This window comes from Myiozetetes cayanensis, unplaced genomic scaffold (genome assembly GCF_022539395.1).
Source record: "Myiozetetes cayanensis isolate MyiCay16 unplaced genomic scaffold, myiCay2020 scf3, whole genome shotgun sequence".
Classification (NCBI taxonomy): Eukaryota; Metazoa; Chordata; class Aves; order Passeriformes; family Tyrannidae; genus Myiozetetes; species Myiozetetes cayanensis.
Genome location: NW_026087521.1, coordinates 1944659 through 1971578, shown reverse-complemented (window position 1 = coordinate 1971578; position 26920 = coordinate 1944659).

Sequence of the window (26920 nt, the reverse complement as noted above, 5' to 3'; positions counted from 1 at the left end):
ACAAAGACAGAGCAATAAGCCCATCAAAGGAGCTTTATTCATTTTGTTTCGTGTGAAAGTATGTTTCAAAATATGTAAAATCCCCCTCCTTGTGTTCCTACTAAAAAAGATTTTTTTTTTCCACCTTTCTGTCCTTCCTCTGCGCTCACCTCTCCTCAAATCCTTCCTTCTTTGTTCTTTTACCAAGTAATTTTTGCATCACCCTCTGATTCCACGTCCTGGGTTTGCCCCACTTCTCCAGTCCCTGAGGACTCACAGGTTTTATTTAAAGATCTTTGAGACACAAAGATGTTTCTGTGGTTTTTCAGAACACTGGACAAATATTCAGTAATTATTATTATTATTATTATTATTATGATTATTAATTCTCATGGCTTGTGAGCAGGGTTGTAGCTTTACAACCATCCAGCAGTTTGCACCATCTATTTTAGATGGCAAAACTATTTTAGACACTATTTCAGACCCACTATTTTAGACATTCCTCATCCATGTGCTGCTTATCCAGCTCATCAGAGAGAGCAAGGAATACACTGTGCTGCTGCTGGATGTGGTGTTGTGAGCAAGAGATGTGCCCAAGGTCACTTATTTAGGTTTATTTGTTACTTACCTGGACACCCCGACTCCTCCTGACTTGTCCAGGAGTAAAATGCTACCAATTTACAACAACACAGCTGTTAATAGCAGAGATGTAAAACTGAAGAGGGTTTAATGGATAAAAATGGTTTTATAAAGATGGAAAAAAGGAGTGGCAGGCACTGCTGGTTCACAGGACACAGGGTCCCTTTTCATTCCTTGCATCCAGTGATGCTGCACCAAGGCCAGCTCTCACATTCCCAAACACGTTGAAATAATGCTTCCAATGTAAGTTTATCCCCAAAAAATACAAGGAGATCAGCAGGGAAAACTAATATATCCAAAAATATTCAGCATGGAAAACAAGTAAACAAATAGTTGGAGGAGAGAACGGGGTGACAAGAACTTGGCAAGCTCTGAGAGGGGATTGAGTGGATGATCCAGGAGCACATCTGGATCCCACAATAATCCAAGCAGCTGTAATCATAGCCTGACACGAGGATTGTTGTTTTTATTACTATTACAAACGTTAATGAAATGCTGAGTACTCCCATTAATTCCTTTCCTACCACCCTGACCTCAAAGTCTGCTGGAAATCAGAGGCTTCTGTTGTTTCCAAACAGCCTTGGGATCAGGACATTTGACCCTCAGGAGAAGCCTGTTGCATTTCAGAGCTGTAACAAAGATACCTGGAGGGGAAAAAAAAGCAGGGAGAGAGTTAATATTTTGCTGTGTGAGGCCTGAAAAAAAAAAAAGCAAATCCTTCTGTGAAATAAACGGGGACAAATGTTGAGACAGTGTCTGCAAAAATGGCATCCATTGGCCACTGTTCTCCTCCTCATTATTCCTCATTTGTGGAACAAAATCAGGCATTATCTCCAGGGATGTTTTCAGACATAAACAGATGACTAGGCATGTCCAGATGATTTCTGCCATCGCCAGCGTTTATGTTTCATATCGTTTCATGGGCACACTTCAATCAGATTGTATCAAAACCCGTGGCCAGATCAGGGGGGTTCTGACTGAAATGAAGATAAAATGTTATTCAAGACGATTTACAGCTGTCCAAAACTAGATCTGGAAGGAAGCTGAGCCATTTGTTCACTTTCAGGGCCTCAGGGGTAGAAAGTTTTGTGCAGATTTGTATTTTTTTTTCTCTATAGTCTTACCAGCACTCACTAATAATGGCAATTTCTCATCTCCTCAGCGTATGTAGGACACCAACATTTCAGTCTTCAAACCAAGGGGCTAAATATGAGCAGATTTACATCTCACTTTTACATCTCTGCACATCCAGAGCATCTGATGGAGCCACAGAGTCTGAATCAGTCCCACATTTTTAGGTTTGCAGAGTCACCTCCCAGCTGTGTCCTCCTCTTTGTCACCCAGATGATTTGTGCTGGGCTTGAATCATACCCAAACACAGCCAAACTTCATCAGCTTGAGCTCTCAGTTCAAGTTTTCCAAGATACAAGTAACTTTTTGGCATATTTTTGCTCAGTCCCTGAGTTAGAGCAGATATCAGGACTCAAAACACAGCATTCCAACAGGGCTTTGTTATTGATGAGCGGGGATAGTTTGGGGTCTGGTGGGCATCACCACAGTTATGAACCACTCAGAATTATCCCAAAGTAATCTGTTGTTGAGGGCTTTTTGCCAGGGGAAGGGTTCAGATTGGGCACCATGTGAGCTGGGTATTTTGGAGACAGCAGGAATACTCCTTGGTCCGTTCATCTTCAAGTTTGGACATTGTTTGCTTGATCAGATCTAAGTGACTCTTTGGCACCTGTTTTCCATGGTGCACAAGCTGCCCAGTTGGATGAGGGGCAAAGAAGGTCATGAACTTCCTATGGATTTAGTTTCTTAGGGCAAAAGTGGAAGCTGTTGTGCTTGCTGCTCAGTCTGGTGGTGCAAGGAAAAGGCAAGTCAAGGACTCATCCTGCCAAAGGAGAAGGATCTTCTTAATTTGCTGCAAGTTTGCAGCTCCTGCACAGTGCCATGGGAAAGCTCTGAGGCTTTCATAGCTCCTCCACAAGATGGGTTGGAACCATCCTCTTATACAACAGGGGAAAACACATCAAAAGAGGGTTCCTTAATGAACCGCACGTCTTAACTTAAATTACATTTTTTTATTATTCCTTTATTTTATGCTGTTGGTTCACATCTCACAGCCCTTTTGCTGTTGCTGACTCTCTGTCCCCAGCTGATGAGAACCAGGGTGGTGCATCTTCCTCTCGCTGTTGCTGCGTGAAAGAGTCCTCTCCGTCGCGTGCAGATGAGACTCGGCTGTCACCCACACAGCAACCAGGGGGAAACCCACAGGAATCCACAGCTCCCAAGGTGGAAAAAGTATGAAGGAAAAGAAAAAAGTCAAACAACAGGCTGGCAGTTAGCAGAGAACTGGTGGAAGGGACTGGTGCTGCTCTGCCAGCGTTTGCAATTTTCCCACCGGCCCCGCGACGTCAGGCGGTGTCTCGAACCCAGAGAGGGATGGTGTGTTAAAAACATTTTGCTGAGGAGCAAAGCCAGGGCACGTGAGCCCTCCAGGCTGTGAAAGCAGAGGGCTGCAGAAGGACCCCAGGTGTCACTGCTTTTCAAACCCTGTTTTCCTTTTTTTTTTTGCATCTCGGAATGGCACTGGTAAGATTAATGCCCGGACCGTACCTGTGTTCTCCAAAGTTTCTCGCTCTGATGTCTGATCCCTGAAGATTATCCCCCACATCTTCTTCAAGCTCTTTCTATTTAAACATTTCCTTTGCAGAGTCAGCTTTCAAGCCCTGCATTTGAGAAAAAAAAATATTAAGCTGTTTTGACAGAGAAGAGACACGTATCAGAAAGGGGCTCTCTCTGCAGCAAGTGCCTCAGACCTCCCCAGCTTCTATTTATGCTGCTTTTTGAGCATAAGGAGGGTTTGCTTTTATCTGTCCGATGGATTTCTGTTGCTGTGATCATTTCTCCCCTGGGAAAGGTGTCTGTGGCTCTTTCCACCACCACAGAAACACAAAAGACCCCTTTTCTTTTTAGTTGAGGAACCAGTGTCGAGAATTTCCTGCTCTCTCACTTGGGGGGTAGGGACTGACACGCAAAGAACATCTCAATTGAGTATTGGCTTCCCCAGATGAAAAACCACTTACCCTCCTCTTCCCAGTGCCATGAGCACAAATGGTCTCTCCAACCACTATATTTGCTTCGTGGTAGGTTGGAAAAAAAAAAAGAAAAAAGAAAGGAGCAGCTTTGCTGATTTGTGGTTTAGAAGGATGTACAATCCATGTGTCTCCAGTAGATATTAAAGATGACGGATTGCGAGCGGAGCCGCCGAAGATGAGCACTGGGGGATGATAAATCGCCCTCCGACTTGGAGCAGAGCTGCATCGTGGCTCAGAGCGCAGGGAAAAGGGAAACCAGAAGACCCAGTCCTCACAATTAGTGTGAGCATCCATCCCACAAGTGTGGAGGGCTTTCTGTTTCCACGTGGAGGAAAGTGAATTAGCGTGCTTGGGGGCTGATAGCCCCACCAGATACTGCCCTGCTTGCCTTTAATGCTTTGATAAAAGGATGGTGACAACAAGATAGATAGAGATAATGCTCCAGGCTTCTTGCAGGAGAGCCATTATCATTAACAGCATTAATTAGCCCATAATACACCCTACAAAACACACCAGATACAGCCAGTCTAAAGGGAAGCAACCTGACAATTGTCAGTAATGTGATAGCTTAGCATTAGCATGCACTGATCACTGAATATCTTTATCTTCCTAACCTGGCCTTTCTGAGAGGGAAGGATTCCCAAGGCTGCCTTGCAGGCAGCATCTCCAGCCAAGTCATTAAAAAGATACATGATTATGGAAGTGGGAGCCACGAGGAGATTGGTAGCAGACTCCAGAACCTTTTGCTGTCAAGGCAGCCCCTGCAGGACTGGTTCAGTTGTACCCTTTGGAAACTATTTGCACTTCAAGGCACTTTAAGGTGGGACTGAATTGTTTCTAAACCTGACAGTCTTTCCCAGCAGAGGCTGGTGGTGCCTCTGGAAAGCAACTCAGAGAGATCTGGGAGGGGAAGGGCAGAGATTAACCCACAGGAGGTAACACAGAGAGACAGAGATAGAATTAGAAGTAGAACTGGAATTAGAATCAGAATTAGAATTAGAATTATCTATATCTCTATAGATGTACAGGTAGAATTAGAGTATAGCCCTAAACTAGGAGGTTTCACCCTAAAATCAACCTTGTCATCCTGTGGATGTGCAGAGATGATAATTTATACTAAAAGAGGATGAAGAATTTTACTCTTACCCTTGGTGAGCAACCGGACAAGAATCCAAGGCTCATTTCTCTAAGAAGAGACATTTACTGTGCAATCAGGTTTTTTTTAAGGCAATCATCTTCCTTTGCAAGGGATGTATCAAGTCCCAGAATCGCAGAAATACAGGTGAGTCCCTCAGCTCAAAGCTGAATCAGGGCCATGTAGATCACTCTCAGCAGAAGTTTATCCAAACTGTTTGTGCAAACACCTCATCACAGAATTTTACAGCCTTCCCTGCTAAGCATTTTGTTGTGAACATGAATTCTGGTCTCCCCTAGTGTCCAAACTAAACCTTCTTTGCTGAAAATTAAGCTCATTTCTCCGTATTTTTCTCCCAGTGGACTAGAAGAACTGCTCTCGTTGCTGTTTTTTTGAGCATTTTCAGCCTCCTGGAAGACCATTATTCAATGTCTGCTTGGCTTCTGTTTTCTCAGCTAAAGAAATACAACTCCTTCAGCACCTTTTGCTGATTACACAAGGAATCAAACTAAACCTACCAGAGAGGGTTCCCTTGCTCTGAGCACAAACCCTCTCTCAGTGAGGGGCTTTCTCTCCTCCAGCCTGGGTGAGGCTTTTCCCCACCAGCACTTCTGTGCTGAAAGGAATGGAGAGCTCTAATCTGACTGTTCCCGGTGTCTCAACAGCCTCTGGGAACCCTCCTTGGGTTCTGGGGAGGTCCCTGGGGTTTAGGCTGAGGTTTAAGCTGGTTTCTCTTGCCTGGCACTGGAGGTTGTCACAGGACCCTGAATCAGCCTCAGCTTTGAGAGAACCTTCACAGGGAGCTCCCAGAAAGAGTCTGAGAGGGTTTGAAACTCAGAAGTCCCCCAGTCTGATTTTAATAAAAACACAAAAGTGACACCTCTGGGGCATGTTTGGTCCCAGATGTTAAGCTTAGACTGGAATGAAACTCTGCTGTTGTGGAGAGAGACCTGAGCTTTGTTCAGCCTGGACATCCAACCTTTAGATGGCCTACATTTGATGGGATGGGTTAGGACTCTTATCTTTCTTTTTCTCTCTCACAAGCAGCTCCAGTCCAAATAGAAGGGAAAATAAATTTATTTATTTATTTATTTATTGACTTATTTATGCATTCATTTATTTATTTATTCAGTGGTAGAGACCATATTTATGTGCCTATCCCTTGGGTTGCAGCCCTTTTACATCTAAAAGTGTTTCTTTTGCTTTCACACAAACTGCTCCAGTCAAAACAGATGATTTATCAATTTATTTTGTGATAGAGGCAACATTTGTGCTCCAGATTCCTCGGGTTCCTTCACTTTTACATCTAAAAGCATTTCTTTGGTTCCTTAAGTGGGTGCTTTGTCCAAACAAATCCTTCCAAAATCCTTCGTGGACTCACTGTCTACATGGTCCCACGCAGACTGTGGTTATCAACACCACTGTTTTTCTCTTGGGGACGTGGTTTAGAGCTGGGCTTGGATTAATGGTTGGACTCAACGATCTTAGAGGTCTTTTCCCACCTAAATGATTCTGTGGGTGTCCTGTGAGAGGGAGGACAAACCTGTTTTAAAGGGGAATATTCCTCTGGACCTCAGGTCTTGCAATGATAGGGCATTGACACCGAGGGTTGTTTTATTCCAGCATTTTAGTGGTCATCTGGTAACTGCTTCAGCGAGGAGCAAAAAGAAATGCTGCCCATTCTGCTTGGGAGGAAGGGAAGGGAGGAATGAAATCTTCCTTGGGGGATGGAAAACACGGAAAATGAAACAGAGCAGGCAGCAGAAAGTCTGACAGCTGGAGCCTGCTGGATCTATGACTATTGACTGTAAGCCTGGTTAAGGTGGCAGTTATCAGTTATAGCATCATCCCACCTAAAAGCAGAAGAGAAATATCAATAATGAAATGTTAAAGGCACGAGGAGAAAAAGCAGAGCAGAGAGAGAATGTGAAATAATGGGACTGCAATGATTAAGACAGACAGAAAGTGATGGTGCTGCAACAACTCCTGGCAGCGCTGGGAATGAAAGTCTACATTTCATTGTGGGAAAACATAAAAGGAGATGGATTTGCTCTTGTGCTGCCTGCAGATTTTGGGAGACTGTAAAACAGTTTTCCTGGATTCGCTGAAGGAATTGCTTTGAGCAAATATCCAAGTCAGGAGGGTTATTCTTTTTTTTTTCCTTACAAAAGATACCTGGATATAGTACCTACACCTCCAGCTCTGGAGCAGAGGGATGGATCCACACCTCTCCTTGTACATTATAAGGTCTGAAACGGCCTGAGGTCAACGGTTTCTGAAAAAAAAGATAAATATTGAAGCAATCAGTTCTTTCTTCTTGAACTTGGTGTGTATTTCCCATTTCTGGTGGAGAAATTCAGCCCTGAAACACTCAACATGCATCAGTGTGTGTGAGCAGGGGTCAGGTGGGCACAGAGCATTGTTATAAATAAAGGGGAAATGTGTCCTTTCCCATTGTGCTGGGAACCAGGGCTTATTTCCCCAGAGCTCCACATGTCCCATTTTATTTATGACCTCTAATGGCACCGTCCCAAATGATGGCTGCTCCACAGATGGGCCTCGCTCCCCGAAGGAGACTGTCCCACAAATGCAGCTTTTCAGCAGCACCAGCCACTCCTTCCTCAGGATTTGGTGGCCAGCAGATGTGCTGTGAGCTGTGGACACCCTGAAGAGCCCCTTCCATTAGGATCAGGCTCATTTTTTTTCTCTCTAGAAGAAATACTGGGCAGTCACAAAACTTGAGGGTGTTTCTGAAGCACCAGGCCAAGTTACATTTCCTGCAAAGAGTTCCCTTGCAATGAAAGGTTTGAAGATTCCTGTGCTCAGGATCAGCATCCTAGATCCGTGGATCTCCTCCCCTGTGGCAGCTCTAGGTCTGTGAGTGTTTCTCGCAGGGAAATGCCACAAAATCTCTTTTCCTGATGTGAAATCAGCTTAGGAAACCTCTGCCTCACTGCCCAGCTCCTTTTTCCCACATCCACAAGGTGGGCCAGGAGACCTGCTGGTGGGACAGCACCAAAAATCATGTCACTGAAACAAAACAGAACCTCCTGTTGGTTGTTGGTGCTCTTTTGGAAGAGGGGTTGTGTATTTAAGGGTTGTTTCTCCACCAGGTTTATTTAGCAGGTTTTCAGAATCATCCCTACTCAAAAAATCAAGTTTGTGATGGAGCAGTCTCTGTCCTTCCCTCCTAAGATGGAGGCAGCTGCTCTCCCTCATTCTTTTACTCCCAGACCAGCCCCTGAAGTCCCAGAAAGGTTATAAAAATTAATGGTGACAGCAAGAAAAAGGGATCTGCCCTGACTATGCAACATCTCACCCCTAAAAAACCCGTGAGCGATGCCTGTGCTGTTGCTGATGAAGAGCCCTCAGGAGAACATCCCTTCCACCCCCACCCTGCTGAGAAAGCACCCACGTCCTCCTAAGCACCCAGAGAGAGACTTGATTTAGGTCTGGCTTATATTGCTTTTTTAAGATGAATGGGAGGGAGAAACGGGGAGAAAATCTTATTTATAGTGGCATTCAGAAGCAAGCCCAGGGGGAGCACTTACCTATGCAAGAGCTTTCATGCCCATCTGAGGCTTTATTCCATCTAACCCTGATTTTTTTTCTTGCCCAGTTTTCTAGGCTATTTCAGGTGCTAAAGCTAATCCTTCCTGCACCTTCCACCTCTTCTCCCTTCATTTTTCACTGTGGTTGGAGAGAAAGGTGAAAGCCAGATTTCCTCAGCAAGGCAGAGGAGAGCAGTGATGCAGTTACAGCTCTCAGATTAACATTGTGCAAAGACTCTTGTTAATAGCCAAGTCTGTCCATAGGATGGGGGTTCCTGTGTTGTCCTGACTCTGTGTTCAGTTTTGGGCCCCTCTCCAAAAGACTTTGAGGGGCTGGAGTGTGTGCAGGGAAGGGAAGGGAGCTGGGAAGGGTCTGGAGAACTCCTGAGGGAGCTGGGGGGGCTCATCCTGGAGAAAAGGAGGCTCAGGGGGGACCTTCTGGCTCTGCAAGTCCCTGCCAGGAGGGGGGAGCTGGGGGGAGCCAGGCTCTGCTCCCAGGGAACAGGGACAGGAGGAGAGGGAACGGCCTCAAGCTGTGCAAGGGGATGTTTAGACTGGATATTGGGAAAATTCCTTCCTGGAAAGGGCTGTCCAGCCCTGGCACAGCTGCCCAGGGCAGGGGTGGAGTCCCCATCCCTGGAGGGATTTAAAAGCCATGCAGGTTGTGCACATGGTTTAGTGGTGTCCTTGGGTTAATGATTGGACTTCATGATCATAGAGTTCTTTTTCCAAGCTAAATGATTCTATGGCTGTCTTGTGAAAGAGAGAAAAGAACCTGTTTTACCAGGGGAACGTTTCCTCAGCTGGCACAAACCACTGTAAGGACGCACTTCCAAAGGCCAGGATGGATGACGAGAGCCCCAGGATTCCCCACAAAGCTTCCCATGTTCTGGATGAAATAAGCACAGTTCATTGCAAGTCCTTAGCAAAACAAGCACACAGCTTGGTGCTTAAATTTCCCCACCATCCCTGCAATTTTTCTGTACAGCCAGCCAGGGCCATATTTATTTTCCCAGCATCAGCCCCTGCTTGTTTTACAGGAGCAGGACTTGACATACAGGGTGTCAGGCAAATAACTCGCCCAGTGCTTCAAAAAGTCACTGCAAGAGTCAGGAATCACAGCCTGGCACTGTGCAAATAAACACATCTCTCCTCTGGCTGTGTGGAAAACTGCAGGCGTGGGATTTAAGGGAAGGTGGGGAATTGGGAGTGGGGAGAAAGGTGTAAGGAAAGGAGCTGAGAGCGGCGCCTGTTCAATGAGTGTATTTGAGTGGGAGGCAGTTTTAAAGGCTGGCTTGTGGTAACTGCATCACACATCCACATTCATCTCTCTTTAAAACAGTCTGAGTTTCCTTTTTACTCACTACCAAGGCAACTAATTCCTGCAGGGAAACAGGGTGGGCTCCCACAGAGTGGTTGTAAACAGCAGCGATTGCAGACACTCCTCAGTTATTCAGAGGCAGTGGTCAGGCCCAGAGCAGCTCAGAAGGCACAGAGAAAACTTTCTGCCATCTAAAAACCCCTCCCCACAGACCCTTGGGGTCGACCCACTGAATCCACAACAGTGCAGGGTCCACCAGTGTGGACAGATGGGCACAGGATTGGTGGGTCAGATGTGCTGCTCAGGTGCTGATGGGTGCTCAGGCTCGCTCAGCTTCAGTCCAGGGTGCTGACAGTGCTGGCAGGAGTTTTCCTCCTCTCATCAGACTCCAAGCTCCTCTCCCCCAGCTCAGCTGCTCCGAAACCTGAGGAAGGAGGGGTGGTTTTGAAGGAGCTGGGAGCAGAGGGTGAGTTACACAAGGCATGTCTGCTCACACCATTAACAGGATTGATCTGACTCGTGAGCACTGCGGGTGTCACAGCCTGGACTTGACCCTTGGCATCCCACACTGGGACAGGGATGTCCTGGGAGGAGTCCTGAGCCAGGTAGCCTGTTGTGACAGGACAAGGAGGGGCAGCTTTGGCAGTCACCTCTCCCAGCAGGGCTCACAGACCTCAGGGAAGGAAGGGCTGGAGCTCAGCTGGTGGGGCCTTGGCTTAGTTACAGCATCAGTGGTGACCCCGTGGCCTCTGTGAGAAAGTGTGTGAGAAAGGTTGGACACCTCTGGCTGATTTATCCAGAGGCTCTGACACAGACCAGCAAGGTCCCAGCCCGGGGAAGTTTGTGGAAGATGGATAACATGGCACAGATATTAATGGGCCATAAGGGAAGGAGGCACAAAATGGCAAGAAGACACTGTACCTGACACTTGCCTTTCAAACATAATTGCCCTTTGTCTGGTTGATGGAGGGGTTTGAACCTGGAGCTTCTTATGCTGGAAGAACAAATCTCTGGGGGCTGCATGAAGGAGTGAGGACATCACTGTGCTGCTGACCCACCTTTCTGAGGTTCAGACCTCGAGCCCCCAGCCAGACATTCCCAATTAACCACCAGAACAGATGAGAACAGCATCTCCATATTAACCCATCATCACTGTCTGCCCTTGGACAAGCCTAAGAGCAACAGAGAGTTTCCCCACACGCAGCACCAGCCTTCTGGGCAAGTTCAAAGTCACCACTGGCACAGCCCCTTGTTTGTAGCTGTGCTGCAATCCACAGGGATGGGTTTCCATCCCACCAGCCACATCCAGACTGATCACCTGGTGCTCCCTCGAGACAAATAACCGCAGGTAAGTGCTACTCAAAATGCAGATGGTAAAAGAACCAGTCAGCCTGAACCTTGGCAGGAGTTTTCCCATTTTTCCTGTGATGAAAGGCTGAGAGGATTGGGAATGCTCAGCTTGCAGGAGGCTCCACGGAGAGCCTGTTGTGACATTTCAGTGCCCAAAGGGGCTCCAAGAGAGCTGGGGAGGGACTTTGGATAAGAGAATGGAGTGACAGGACAAGGGGGTATGGCTTCAAACTGCCAGAGGGAAGGGTTAGATGGGATATTCTCAAAAGCAACTGGAGATTTTTGGGTGCTTCCTTTCCACAGGGCCTATTTCATGTGGATAAAGAGGATGGAGCTTCAGGAAGCACAAAGCCTAATCTCCTGAGTGACAAAACCCTCTGAAGTGTTTCCCACAGTCCACCTAAATATTAAGTCCTCCAAATTCCCTCAGAAGTTGATTTCCAGTCTCTGTACTCCAGTCTCCATTTTTCCACATATCCCATCATCTACAAGGCCTGACCCTTCTCAAGGTTTGTCCACTGTGTTTAAACTGAAGATTTTAAAACAGGTGAAGGACAAATGGAGGTCTTAAGTGCTCCTCCCTCCCCATTTTCTGCTGGCACTGTGATTTGTCTTTCCTGGGACACACAGTATTACATGATTTTTGATTTCCAGATGAATAATGATAATGAAGAAGACGAGAAGAAAAAGATTCACTTAATTTTTCTCTGTTAATATGATTCATTTTATACTCCTGCCTCCCTCCTCCTGTTTACTCTGAGCTTTCACTGATTCAAGGATCTGTTCCAGGGTATTCACTGGAAACAACTCATCTCTCTTTGCTGTCTCTGCAGGAGGTACTATTACCTCTCACAGCTTAAATTCATTTTTTTTCCCCGTTTCTTTGTCTTCCTCCATCTCCAACCTTCCTCCTCCAGCATTCAGCTGTGCCAGAAGACAGCTCACCCCAAGTTCAGTGAAAGCACCACCAGTCTGAGGATGCTGGATAAGGCTGATGGTCTTTGCTAGTACCTCAGTGTCCCTGTTTGGGTCAGCACCTCTTCTCTCTCTCTCTCTCTCTCTCCATCTATCTATCTATCTATCTATCTATCTATCTATCTATCCATCCAACCATCCATCCATCTATATATCCATCCATCCATCTATCCCTGCCTAAGGAGACTTTCCTGGAGTGGTGGATGGAGAGGGCACAACTGACCCAGCCCACTGCAGGATGCCAAGGGCAGAGAGCAAAGGGGTCCCATGGCCATGGCAGAGCCAAGGGGACAGAAAGGGGAAAGCTCAGCAGGGAGACTCGTGGAAAACAGGCTGTCATTGCCTGCACTGACCCTTTCCCCCAGCTGAGCCAACGCTGCAGTTTTCATTTCCAGGCAGCAAGCTGGAAACCTTTCCTTCCCTGTCTGCAGATGCCAAAGGTGCCTGAGCCGAGCACAGGAGCTTTCAGGGCTGCTCATCCCAAAATGCACCACCCCAAACACTCCCAGGGCTGGAGTGGTGCTTTCCCCAGGCACTGTTTGTGTGTTCTGGCCTCCTGTCAGGAGTGGGACAGGCACAGCCTCTGCCTGTCAGACTGGGGGATTTCTCTCTCTCCCCTGTCTCGGTGCCTTTGGTGCAATGCAGTATTTTCTGCTCTGGCTGCTTCGCTCGCTGGAGCCCTGCAAGAGCTGGAGGGAGTGAAGGGGTTGCTCTGCAGACCTCTGGTCGTGCAGCCACCATCTCCATCTTTGGTGGGTCCCAGCAACCAAGCAGGAGCACAAAGAAGGAGTTTTACACCCTGCTCCTGCTGCTCTCAGCAAGGTGAAGGCTGGCAGAGGAGGACCAGCAAAGATGTCCAGTGAGGGGGCCAAAATTTTGGGGAGTTTGTGTTCAGAGCAGCTCAGAAAACATCTCGAGATGTTTCTTCTCGTGTCGGCTGATGCGGGGTGGGATTAGAGAAGACACCAGCAGTGCATCAAGTGTCACATGTGGGGTGGAAAAATGGGAAATTCAGAGGATTTCTGGCCAGCCAACAGGGAAAGGCCCATGTGCACCTCTTTGGCCAGGCCATGTCCACACCACAGAGAAGGGCTTGTCCAGGACCTTAAGGCACAACAGCCATGGATAAGGAAGGGAAAGGAAGGGAAATTTTGGCATAGACCTCCATTTCTCTCCTCCTCACTCCTGTCCCCCTAATGAGAGGCAAAGTTCCTCCTTCCCCAGCAGCCTTGGAGCTTGTTTGAAGCAATTTGGAGGCAATTGAATGCAAAGGAATAAATGAGTGGATATTGCAGTTTCTGGATGGCTGAGTCAAACCCACAGGCAGTGATTAGAGGCCCACAGTCCCTTTTATGCCCACAGTAAGAAAATGACTTAAATTTGTTCCATTTTAGCTCCAAACAGGAGGCAAAGTTGCAGTGGGCTGGAATGTCAGTTGTGCCACCTTTTAATATTCATCTGGAGGAAAACCAAAGCCGAACAGATTTTTTATTTTAATTTAAACAAAGTGTCAGCCGATCCAAAGCAAATTTCTCTGGCTTTGATCCTCTCCTATTAGTTGAGATGCAAAGAAATCACGGCAGGGAAAGCAGAGAATACACAAGTACAACTTCCCTACTGTTTCTCCCACCTTCATTTGCCCTACAAAGTTTCCAAGGCAGCTGTTTGCCCACCTGGTCCCTTTTTTTAACACCATCTATGGTGGTTCCTCACCTTTTTCCTCACCTGTTTGCAGTTCCAGGCTGAACAAAAACAGCTCCAAAGTGTGGACAAGTTGAGAAGGTAATAAGAGAGTTTATCTAAAGTCTAGTTTAGATACTGATTTTCTAAGTAACTTTGGGTAAGCCACTGGATTTTTTTCCCCCCTAAAACACAAACCTGCTGGTTGTACTGCCATAAAGCAGCATAAAGTGAACTAGATGATCTTCAAGGTCCCTTCCCATTCTGAAAACTGCAGGAAACTGGACTGGAAAATGCAGGGCAGCACATTTGATGCTTTAATTGTCCTTCTGCAGCTGGGACAAAAAAAAAAGAGACCCCAGTGCTGCACCTTTAGGGTTGATCCTAAAAGATCTCTCAGACCTCATCCATGTTGCCTTGTGGGTTGTGGGTTTGATCTCAGCATGGGCCCTTCATATAAGAGCTGGACTTGAGGATCCTTGTGGGTCCCTTCCAACCCAGAATATTCCATGAAATGAGAGGAGAGGGGAAGTCTTCTCTCACCAGCTTTACTCTCCAGATTTGGGGTTGTTTATTTGCTAATGCAGATAAGACACAGCAAGATTTAAAATGCATTTGTCAGCTCACAACTCTTGCAGTCGTGTTTTTAGGTCTCCTGGGACGTATCTCCCATGGCATCCAAGCCTGGATCATGGACATGAAACCTCCTCCTTTGCAAACTGATGGAAATTTCACATTTTTTTCAAGCCTTTCAGGGAAATTACAACAACAACAACAACAACAAAATTAGAAAAAAAAAAATCCAGAACAACACAGACACTTACATCATCAGCTGCTCAACACATATCCCATTTTCAATGGATTAAAAAAAAAAAAAAAAGGAAAAATAAAGTTAAACACCTCCTGGATGATGAATCTTCTTGCTGCTGTTGGTAACTCTCATTCTGGTCCTAAGTGCTGCAGTATTTGTGCTGCTGTTTTGCCAGTTTGAACGTGTTGGCCTTTTTTTTTTTTATTTATTTTACAGCTCGTATTTCGCAAAGGCAAAAATAAGATTCCAGATTAGATGGGGAGGACCCTCCACACCAACAGTATTTTCCAGAGATAAAGCCGGAGTTCAAGGTGTAGTGTGGGAGGTCAGTCTTCTCACAGCTTCCTTCTGTTCTTTTCCCAAAGAGCTCAGCTCCTGAGTGAGCTGCAAAACAATTTTGTTTATCTGTTGCTCTTGCAAAGTATGTTTGTTAAAAAAAAAAAAAGACAGGCACTTGGAAACAGCGGATTTCTCAGTTTTTAAGGAAACTGGAGTTTTGTTTTTGTCAAAAAGTATTTCTGATGAAAAATGTGCCCTTTCAGAGAGCCCCCTTCTTTCTTTTTTCTTTTTTTCTTTTTTCTTTTTTCTTTTTTTTTCTTTTTTCTTTTTCCTTTTTTCTTTTTTCTTTCTTCTTTTTCCTTTTTTTTCTTTTTCTTTTTCTTTTTTCTTTTTTCTTTTTTTCTTTTTTTTCCTTTTTCTTTTTTCTTCTTTTTCCTTTTTTTTTCTTTTTTCTTTTTCTTTTTTCTTTTTCTTTTTTTCTTTTTTCTTTTTCTTTTTTCTTTTTTCTTTTTCTTTTATTTTTTATTTTTTCTTTTATTTTTTCCTTTTTCTTTTTTCTTTTTTCTTTTTTCTTCTTTAATTTTTTATTTTCTTTTTTCCTTTTTCTTTTTTCTCTTTCTCTTTCTTTTTTATTTTTACTTTTTTACTTTTTTTTATTTTTTCTTTTTCCCTTTTTTTTTACTTTTTCTTTATTTTTTCTTTTTCTCTTTTTCTTTTTTTTTTACTTTTTTACTTTCTCTTTATTTTTTCTTTTTCCCTTTCTTCTTTTTTTTTTTTAACTTTTCTCTCTTCTCTCTTTTCCTTTTTTTCTTTACTGTTTTTTTCCCAAATTTTTTTTTTGTTTCTTTACTCGTTTTCCAAAAATAGTCACAGCAACAAAAATCAAGCAAACAAACCCAAGAACCTCTCATGGAAAAATGATGAAGCTGACCAAGCACCCCAAGCGAGAAGATCACGTTTCCCAAAATACCTGCAGGAGCCCCCATTTTTATCAGGAGAACTACATCCATCAGGAACTATTCCTGGCTTCATACAGGGACTCAGCCAAAACTCCCTCTGTTGTCTTAGAGCTTGGTCTCCTCCTTGAGATGTTGGATGCTGTGGCTTGGTTTTGGGTGGTCATTGTAGGGGCTCCATCACACAGGAGAAGAATCGTGGAATCATTTAGGCTGGAAAAGAACTTTAAGATCAGGCACAACCATAAATCCATCGTTGCCAAGCCCAACACCACTAAACTATGTCCCAAGTGCCCCATCTGCACAGCTTTTCCATCCCTCCTGGGACTGGGACTTCCCTGGACAGCCTGTCCCAGTCCTACACCACGGGCCAGAGAAGATGGACACTGTCCCTGTGCTGCAGCAAACACCAGTCCTGCCAACTGCAGAGTGTTGGGAGCCACTTTCCCACCTCCCCCTTCCTCACAAACCGTTTGGAGCTCAGCCACAGGCCTGGAAGGGAGCCCAGATATTCATGTTCCTGGACCTTGGCTCATGGCAAGCCAGTGTTTGGTTTTGAAAAACAACTGCTGATTAAACAGAAATCCCCCGCCGAGCAAACAAAAAGGATCCTTTTCCCCCACACCCTCCCAGTTTTGCCCATCCAGTTCTGTGCCTGGGCTGGAACGGGGCTGCTTTGCCAGACAAACTCTCCTTGGCAAAGTCCAGTAGCGTAGGCACAGCTTTGGCTCACACCTGTGCTGATGTTCCAGGAGACTCAGAGCCAGGGAGGTAGTTCTGGATGAGGGAAAAGGCTCTTCTCAAGCAGCTAAACTAACCCTCAGTCAAGCTGATAGGTGAAATCCCAAATGACCTTCAGTGCTTTCCATCAACCCTCAGGGTTCCATTTCGGTCCCCAACACCAGCCCTCGCCGGTGACAGCCCACAAAGAGCATCCTACACAGCCCTCAGCTCCCCCAAGACAAAATGGTGCTGTGACAACGCTGCAGCTGCCATTCCACCACGGAAATAGCTGTGATTTGGCCTCCAAGTGACCACAGCCACTCCTTCCACGCCAACCCAACACTCTGTTATCCCCAGCTGGAGTCTGGATTTTTATTTGCACTGCACGTGGCCCTGCTGCTTTCAGCCTTGGTGAAACTCTGTGGTGCCTGGAGCTGCACATGCCCCAGCCATTTATAAAGGAAATAAAGCAGACAATATTTGGGAACAAAAATAACGTGCTGTTTTGAAGACAGGCTGCTGCTGGAGGATGGCAGTTCTTGGCCATGAGCTCATCCACAGCGCACTTGTTAAAATGGTCTCTTCCACAGTTCATAGAATCACAGAATATGCTGAGTTGGAGGGACCCACAAGGACCATCCAGTCCAGCTCCTGGCCCTGCACAGGCACCCCAACAATCCCACCCTGTCCCTTAGGGCATTGTCCAAGCACTCCTGGAGCTCTGGCAGCCTCGGGGCCGTGCCCACTGCCCTGGGGAGCCTGTTCAGTGCCAACCACCCTCTGGGGGAGGAATCTTTTCCTGAGACCCGACCTAAAACTCCCCTGGCTCAGCTCCAGCCATTCCCTGGATCCTGTCCCTGCTCACAGAGAGCAGAGATGGGAGCTGCCCCTCTTGAGGAGGCTGCAAGCCCCGATCAGTCTCCCCTCTGTCTCCTCTTCTCCAGGCTGAACAAACCAATTTGATGTGCTACATCTCATAACCCCATGCTCATTGTTTCGTCCAGAAACTGTCCTCAAGTGGGAATAAAACCTGGCCAAACTCCCTTCCCAATTCTTCTTCCAGCTGACATCATTCCCTGTCTCTGGAGTATCCCCCTTGTGCCTGCAGAGTGTCGGACCACACGGACCGTGTTCCTCCCACCACACAACTCTTGTGCTTGGCCATGGATTAAGTTTGTGCTACCACATTTCCTGGGTCAACTATTAACACAGGAGTGCACCAGACTATCTGGGAAGAGATTTTCCAGGGAGGCTTTGAAAAGGAACCTCAACTGATCACTGAGCTCATCCGAAAATCTGGCAGCTCTCAAGAGTCAAGACTTTGAGATCACGGGAGAATCTTTCCTATCCTCACTTGCCCTTGGAAGGATCATGGAAACAGGAGTGCTTTGCTGCTTTTGATTCCAGAACCAGGAAGTTCAAGAACAGCATTAAGTTCAGATATCAAAGTGAGGAAAAAAGGGTGGGGGGGGAAAAGCCCCAAACCAGCTTGATGATGACATTTGGGGCAAGTCTTGCTCTTGTTCAAAATCCATACCCCCAACCCCAGTGATCTGGCCATGGAAACAGCTCGGTCTTGGGAGCCACCAAAAAATGGGATGGTCTTGAACATGCAACTTTCTTTCTCCAAAACCAGGAAAATTCAGATGACTTCTCTTGCCTTAGACCGGGATGGAACTAGAATCCATGCCCACGCCCACATCTCAGTGGTGGAGAACAGTCTCCTGCAGCTTTGCCTCTGAAATTTCTACCATTTGGGTGAGCCCCAGGGGCCGGGGCAGGACCACCCTCTTCCTTCCACTTCCTTCCCAAGTCCTTCACCACCCAAATGATCCAAAACAGGGGAAAAGCTGCCCCTCACCCACTTTGAGCCTGAGTTTCAGGACAAGGGAAAGCAGCTGCCTCGAAGTGTGAGCCCAGGACGATGTGGCCGCTCGTCAGACAACTATTGAAGTGCCGCGCCAGCATTTTTGCTGGCAGTTTAAAACACCATCAAGGCGTCATCAAACTGCCTTTCACTTCCAAACCCAAATGGCTGGTGGAATGGAGCCCAGAGTGAAATGCTAAATTGGATCCTATCAAATCAGCATCAGATCACGCAGGCTTAAGCGGGAATGAATGGCCTCTAACGACGGAGTTCATCATTATAAAGTAATGACAAAGGATACATAACCACTGAGGCCTCCAAGGGAGCAGCCAGCCACCACCCACCATCCACCCCCTCCCCTCGCTCTGTCTCCTGAGGGTTTTTTTCCTATTAGGGTGAAGCTTTTCTTGTGGGGAGTGTTTCTCTGCCTTTAACCGGCACAGGGTTCCAGGGGCTCACTCGGGATAAATTATTCAGTCAAAACGGAGACTCAATAAATCTCAAACGGCAAACAACGGGCGGTTCTCCCTTCAGACACACGTAGCCCACAAAACTAATCTCCTGCTGAGCAATTGGGTGCCCCACAGCAGCTGCTGATGGCAAAATTTACAGGGGGAGCGTTTGTTCCCTTCTGTGTATCTATATTTAGGTTGCCACAGGGCCTCCCCTTCCCACAGCGACACAAGGTATTATTGCAGGTGTGAACTGGTCACTGTGGGAGGGAGACACGGAGAAACAGCTCTCTCCAGCTCTCGTTTCGGAAAAGACCTGGTCATGCAAACCTCCAGCTATTTTGCTTGTTAAATAAGGACACTTAAAAAGCGGAAGGAAGGACAGAGCAGCTTGTGGAAGGGAATCAGGATTAGCAACCCCGTGTGTTGTCTTGGTGAGATTTAAGCCTCTCATGCGGTGGGACTTGTGCTTCTCTTTTTGGAGGGCATGGGCTTGGCATGAAATCTATACTGTTTAAAGCAATCTGATGCACTCTGGACCCAGCGGGCCCAGCTGGAGCAAAGTGAAGCCTCAGACCCACCTGCAGCACTCAAATCTCTGCTCCATCACCCAAGCCAGCTCCTCTTTTTCCCTCCTCCAGTATTCAAAGCACAGACTAAGTTTGTAGCATCTGGAGGCTGTTGCTGCTCCTTAAGGAGAACCAGCTCAAAACAGAGAAACCCCCCCCCCAGCACAGATTTGGTGCCAGAAACCAGTTGAAGTAACACTGTGGCTCGCACCAGCTTCGGCCACTGAGTGGAAATAGCTGTCAGTGGATCCTGGGTAGAGCACATTTCCCCTGGCTGAGGGAGGAGTTGGCCTTCTGTGTTTAAATCTCTCATCACATTGCACACCCACTCCTTCCTGCCATCTGCCAGGCGCGCCGTGCCCCGGGCCAAGTCTGGTGCCTGCTGCTTCTCCCCTCACAAGCCTCCCCAGCCCAGATATGCCCAAGTGCTTCTGCACACTCCAACTGCTCTTCTCAGCCCGGGAAAGAGCCAAGTTGGGAGCTCTGCTGCCATTTCCCCTACCCCCACATCAGCTGTGGCAGGAGTGAGCAACTGCTTTGGCTCCTCTCTGCCTCCCAGGGCCATCTGGACAACCTCAGGCCTCGTGCTAAGGGGGATGGATGGAGGAGGGCCAACAGCACCTTCGTGTTGTCAGCTGGGAAGAAAGTTATAGTCTGGAAGCGGGAGGTTTATGTACATACATGAAGCACTCACGGCTTCCATGAGCTCCTTTATGTCTGCCGAGTCCTCTGGGAATGGCATGGACTCCTAATGGATGCTGCATTAGCTAATCCAGTGATTCAATTACTTCTGTAAATACTCTCTGGTGGCAGGGGCTACTCTTCCTGTGCTCACTTACTGGAAATAGTTGCTCTGCCAGGGGGAGGGGAGAAGAGCTTCCATTATAAGAAGCATCCCCCTCTCTTCGCTTTGCTTTGTTCTTTCCACAGGTGCTCAGCCTCCAAGGGCACACATGGAGGCACACAGACATGAAATCCAGTCCCTCCATTCCTTGTGGGACACACACAAACCCCTCCTGGCTCCACCATCCCCAGAGCCCTGTGAGGAAGGTAGGTCACACCAGCTCAGCCCCAGTAGCCACCAGCTGCTGGGAGCTGGTCCATATCCACCTAGAACGGGCTGAAGCCAGAGGTGCTGAGTCCTGCTGACACAACTCTTGTCAGTCTAGGACCAGTTTCCAGGTGATGTCAGGGGTTGCCTCATCCATTTGCTGCGTGGTCATCTGTCCTCTGCACAGCAGTGTCTTCAGTTTTGGGCCCCTCACAACCAGAAAGACATTGAGGGGTTGGAGCGTGTGCAGGGAAGGGAATGGAGCTGGGGAAGTGTCTGGAGCAGCAGGAGCAGCTGAGGGAGCTGGGGGAGCTCAGCCTGGAGAAAAGGAGGCTCAGGGGGGACCTTCTTGCTCTCTGCAACTCCCTGAGGAGGGTGGAGCCAGGGGTGGTCGGGCTCTGTTCCCAGGGAACAAGGGACAGAATAAGAGGAAATGTCCTCAAGTTGTACCAGGAGAGATTCAGGTTGGACATTGGAAAAATTTCTTCATAGAGGGGACTGTCCAGCCCTGACACAGCTGCCCAGGGCAGTGTTGGAGTGCCCATCTCTGGAGGGATTTAAAAGCCATGTGAATGTGGCACTTGGGGACGTGGTTTAATGGTGGCCTTGGCAGCGCTGGGGCAATGGTTGGACTCAATGACCTTAGAGGGCTTTTCCAACCTAAACATTTCTATGACTCTCTGATCACTAAAGGGGACAGGAAAAGCACAAATACCGGGGTGGCAGACCCCTATCCAAGCAATCACTACGTATTCTACTGCCCAAATTAATACTGGGGGTTAAATGGGACATTTCTTCATTTCCTACCCTGCCTCTGCCTCTGGATGAATACATTTCAGCCATGGTCTTAGGTGTATCCATAGGCATCACCTGTGTGTCATACAGCAAATCCAGCCTCTCTTGGCTGGTGCTTTGCTGTGTGGACAGAGATTCATGAGCCTGAGATCAGCATTAGTCTCAGTTCTTGAAAGCACAGATGAGATGAAAGGCAAATTCATCGTGCTCAGAGGAATAAGAAGCTCGTGGCGGAGAAGAGCAGGTTTGATCCTGTAACGAAGGAATGCTGCAACCGGCTGCATCTGGTGGATATACACATGGAAATTAGTGTTCCCCCGCTGGAAAGTGATCAGCCAGACCATGGGAAGGGCTGCCTTCAGTCTCTAGTGGGTTTTACATAATAAAGCACTTATTTCTTAGAAACAGACAGAAAAAAATGAGGAAAGATTTGCACAGAATGGGAGTGCCAGGTACACTCCTTTTGATTTGTCAGGGATGAGCCATCAAAGAAGATCCACTTTTGGCTTAACTTTTACATTAGGATTTCTGTGTTCACTTTTGACCAGGGAAGAGCTAAAGGATACACAGAAGACATTGTCTGCATGGCCTTAAAATGGAAAGATAAAATCTAACAAGCTTCTACCAAAAAAAAAAACCCTTCATATGGCCAGAAAACACAAGACAGACATTCTTATGCTGCAGAGCACGAGAGATCAAATGAGCAGAAGAGATCAAATGGGTATATAAAATAATATATAAAACTAAAGTGTATTAAAAATAAAAATATGAAAACATATTTAAAAGTATACAGACACAAATATATATCTTCAAATAAGTAACTCTCTCTGCTCAAGGGAAGAATCAGGGTTTGCAATGTGCTGTTGCAGAGCATGGAGTCAAGTGATGTGGAACTTCATTAATTGCAGTTCCAGTCAGAGCTTGTCCCAGGCTTGGGCTCTCAGGGAGAAATTGCTATTTGCAAGTGGTTTAACACCCTGCTGCTGCTGATCCCAAGTCTGATGCCGAGTTCCCAGTTCAGAGGGGCAGGGAAAGTGCTGCTCAGCTCCCTGCTGCTATGCAAACGGGATGGCAGGGACCCTTCACCTGAGTGACTTTCCCAGGAGCAAAGTGTGATCAGGAAATTCAAATCCTGGCTATATCTCCATCCAACCAGCACAGGACTGAAATTCAAGGCCCTGCCCTTCAGAACCGGTCTCAGTATTTTCAGGAACCTCAAGCTTAGATACTTGAGTTTTGAGGGAATGAATGATATCCTTTGTGTGAGGACGACACCCAGGCTCATTTTGGAGGGAATTTTGTGCCAAAGGATGTTCCCAGCAGACTGTTTGGATGGAACCATCATGCTTTTGCAGGAGAACACAGTTTAGGTGCGTGGATATCATATTGCCAGGACAAGAGGAAAAGGCCTCAAGTTGTGCCAGGGCAGGTTTGGGATAGCCATTAGGAAAAGTTTCTTCACTGAAAGGGTGGTCAAGCCCTGGAACAGGTTGCTCAGGGAATCACCATCCCTGGAAGTGTTCAGAAGGCGTTAGGATGTGGCACCTGGGGGCTTGGTTTAGTAGGACTTGATGATCTTAGAGGCCTCTTCCAACCTTAATGGTTCTGTGACCTGTGCTGGGCCACCTGCTCTCACGACCAAAGACTTCAGTCTGGTTTACTGAGAAATGTCCATTCCGTGGTCCTACAAGGACTTTCCTGACCTGGGTGGGATTTCCATGGCCCTCAGGGCCAGTGTTGCCCTGCCAATGTGTCCACACTGATTTATTTAGGAGCTGGGTGCTGTTTAAGGGTAGCAAACAAGGCACTCTGCTCTAAAAAGTCCTTGTTTAGTATCAACAAAAACATGACTCCTTTTCCATTATCTTTAGGGAAAACCCTTAGCATAAATCCTTTGGTCATAGATGGGACACATTTAACGTGGAGAGGGTGGAGGAGAGGGAGAAAACCTGGAACACAGGACAGGCAGAAGGTATCCTAAATTAAAGGAAAAAGAACCAGATACCTTCACTTAAGGAGATTCTGGACCAACACACAACTGCAGAGCCACGAAGTCCTTCTCGACCCTCTGGAGCAAACCTCAGGCATTTCGGGAGAGCCAGGGGACCAAGGGCATTTCCCACCACTACTCGTACACCCTGCTGGTGGCAGTGATGGGGTTAATTCAGCTCCCATCTCCATGTTGAGCAGGCAGCTTGCCAGAGGCTGGAAGTCTGGTAAATAAGCAGGCACATCTTGGCTCCCTGGGAACAGATTGTTGACTCGGTTCAGCTCCGGGTGAGCTGCTGTCGGTAGCGGGGAGGGTTCAGCGGCCACGACTGCCTGTCCCTGTCACAGCCAGGCCTGCAGGGGCACTGGGGGCCTGCAAAGAGGGAATGGGTTTGGATCCCCACCAAGTCTTGCGGTCCTTGCTCCACCAGCACTCCCAGTCCTGTCTCACCTGCTGTTCCGTGGGTGTTCCGTGTGTGTCTCCCCTGGCACCCCACGGGCATGCAAGGCTGCTGCAGCTCTAGTTATGTCTCAGGGGCTCAAAGTCCCCCCAGATCTGTCCACAGTCCTTCCCTTCGTGCTGATCCCAATGCAAGGAGCAGCAGGTTTGTTTGGATTGCTGATTTATCTATCCTGGTGGCACACAGGGCCAAAAGACACCGTCATCATCATCATCCTGACGTGTTGTGGCAGAGACAATACACTGGACACTGCAGCTTGAGTTGGAGAACAACCACTTTAGATGAGTGACAGGGCACTGACAGGCAACTGAAACCTTGTAGGGTTCAGGTGGGGGTAAGGAGGGCACAGCAACCAGCCCCTCTCCAGGCAGCCCCCTCACCCAAAAGGCCATGGCAACTGAGCACCTCTGTCCACCCAAGGGGCATCTTCCCAAGACATTCCCCCCAAGATCCAGGGGGAAAACTGCCTTCTCCAGTATTGTGCCTGGGGCAGAACCATCAACTGAGCTTCACCTGGTAGAACCACATCATCAAATCCCCACCTAAAACCTGCCAGATCAGAAAATGCAGCTCCTCAGGAAGCCCGTGCACTGCAAGGGTAAACTCTGCAACAGGATCCATTCACAGGGGGGAAAAAACCAGCAAATCCACAGCTCACCCTGGGCTGTTCCCTCGAGCCAGAGCTCAGACACAGAATTATGGGCCTGTTATTTGGGCTAAAGGAAAAATCCATCAGAAGTCCTGGGCACAGGGCACGCAGTGCTCACTGGAGCAGCTTCAGCTCAGCCCAGCCGAGGCCAGGGTGGGGACTCCATCTGCTCCTGCCCCGTGGCAGTGCCACGCTGGCATTTTAATCGTGCATCCTCGGTGCAATTACCAGGAGCTACAAGGGAACCTTCTCTCCATGCCCCGTTTGCTCTCAGCGTGCAGCGAATTCAGAGCTGCTCTTCCAACATCGTGGGGCTGTTGGAGCAGAATTGGCCGCCGCGTCACGAAACCAGCTGGAAAGTTTGCAGAGCTGCAGCGAGGCAGGCAGGCTCATTTTTCTCACTTGATGAAAAGCCTGAAGAGCATTTTTATTAAATCCATTGAGGGGAAGCCCCGGGATGGGTGGCAGAAGGGGACAAGGGGTTGTTATGGAGAAAATTCCGCTCTTAAGTCACACAGAAATCTTGGAGAGAGGCCCAGCAGAGGCAAAATGAATTATGAAAAATTATCAACAGCTTCTAAAAGCGAAATGGCCACAGCACTGTAACAAACCAGCTCTGAAAAATACACTGTAAAAGCCCACCAGGAGATGGAATCCAAACTGTGTAACGGTACAACTTTATCACAGCCCATACAGCAGTCAGCAAACAAGCTTTCCCCAAGCTCAGACTGCAGAGATTTTGGGGGAGAAAGGTTGGGAACTTCATCTCTGCCAAGCTGTGAGCAGCCACGGGGCATGGCAGAGGAACAGCTGTGGTGGAAGCTTTCCAGGGCAGGGTATCACATCACACTGGTGACTTGGAGGGTGCCTAAATAACATAAAGAGAAACTGCAATATGGGCAGAGGTCCTTCTGCAGGCAGAGAGCTGCTGCCTGCCCCCTCAACCCAGAACAGATCCCACAGGATTTACATCCAGCAGCCAGCCGTCAAGTGATGGGCTGTGAGAAACATCTCTGGGATTATTTACAGCTTTGAAGCCCTGTCCTGTGCCTCGAATCCTCCCTCTGAACCCGTCCCAATCCATATCCTTTGCTTACTGATCCAGCTTTCTTTTGCTCCTTGGTGCCTGTTGCTGACCAGGGATTCAGCTGAGCCTGCTGCTTTTCCAGGCCTTTTCCCTGATGTGGTGCCAACTTCTGCCCCTTCCCTGCTCCTTGATTTTGTTGTATGGTCTCTCCACTGGTTTATTTACCTTCCATCCAGCTCTAATCACTTCCCTGCTCACCCTTTGAGCAGCAACACTCATGATTTGGGGACCTCTAAGACTGTCTCCTGTTTGGAGGAGAGCTGGCTTGGCTTCCAACAGAATCATGGAGTGGCTTGGGCTGGACCTTAAAGACCATCTTGTTCCAACCCTTTGCCATGGCCAGGGACACCTCCCACTATCCCAGCTTGCTCCAAGCCCAGTCCAACCTGGCCTTGGACACTTCCAGGGATGGGGAATCCACAGCTTCCCTGGGCAACCTGTTGCCAGAATAACTCATATTGTAACACAGAGAAAATCCAGGTGTCCCTTTTCCATTGCAGTATTTGCATTTGCAGCCTTACTTCTCCGTGGAAAGCAGGACTGGATGGCAGCCTGGCAGAAGAATAGGAGGTTTTACCATCAAAGAAACTAAATGCAAGTTGGCCAAGTGACTTACCATGGGGAGTCCCTGTGAAGGGAGCCTTCACCACCGGGGAGGATTTCAGTGGCAGATGCTCAGTGGAGTTGATTAGAGAGAAATAATCTCTCATTCTCAGACCACCCCTGGCACTCCCTCTCAATTCAGGTGGAGAAAGGGCCTGAAGAGAGAAATCTCTCTCCTTTTCAAGTGCTTCCTCCTCCACGCTACAAAGTGTTGTTCCCACCCTCGAATGGCCTGTGCAAAGTGGGAACACGCAGCACATCAACCTTTCCCTAGGAAGCAGACTCCCAAGGAACAAGTAATACCATTTTCTGCAAGTGAACTTTAAAGAGGAGGAAGCCTTTGTTTCTCAGATCCTTTTTAGGTGCTGATCAATAACGGAGCTTCAAACCCCCACAAACACGCCTTTCCCTGCAGCCAGACCAAGCCTGGAGGCTGCCTTTGCTTCCTTCTGATGATGGGCAGCCTTTCTTCCACCCCTTCCCGGAGGCTCTGGCATCAGAGCAGGACCCAGGGTCCGCACATTCCGTATTCCAGCCAGCAAACAGCTCCACATCCACCAGAGCCAATTAGTAGGAAGGGATGGCTGCGGTGGGAGCAGTGACCGATCCGACTTCCCGGGGTGGGCAGGGAGCAGGGAGGGTGACATCAGTGACATCTCAGTGACACAGGGCAGCCCATCTCAATCCCAGCTGCGTGTCCATCTCATCCATAATGCAGCTGGGCTGCTCCCTGCTTTTCCCTGTTGCTTTCGATACCGGATGAACAGGAAAATCACTGATCATTAGCAACAACAGACAGAGGGATCCCAAGGGCAAACTTTAGATTGTATTCACAAAATCAACTCTCCTCTCAGGCAGTCTGGCTCCCCGTGGCAGGTCTGCCGCTCACAGCAGCTT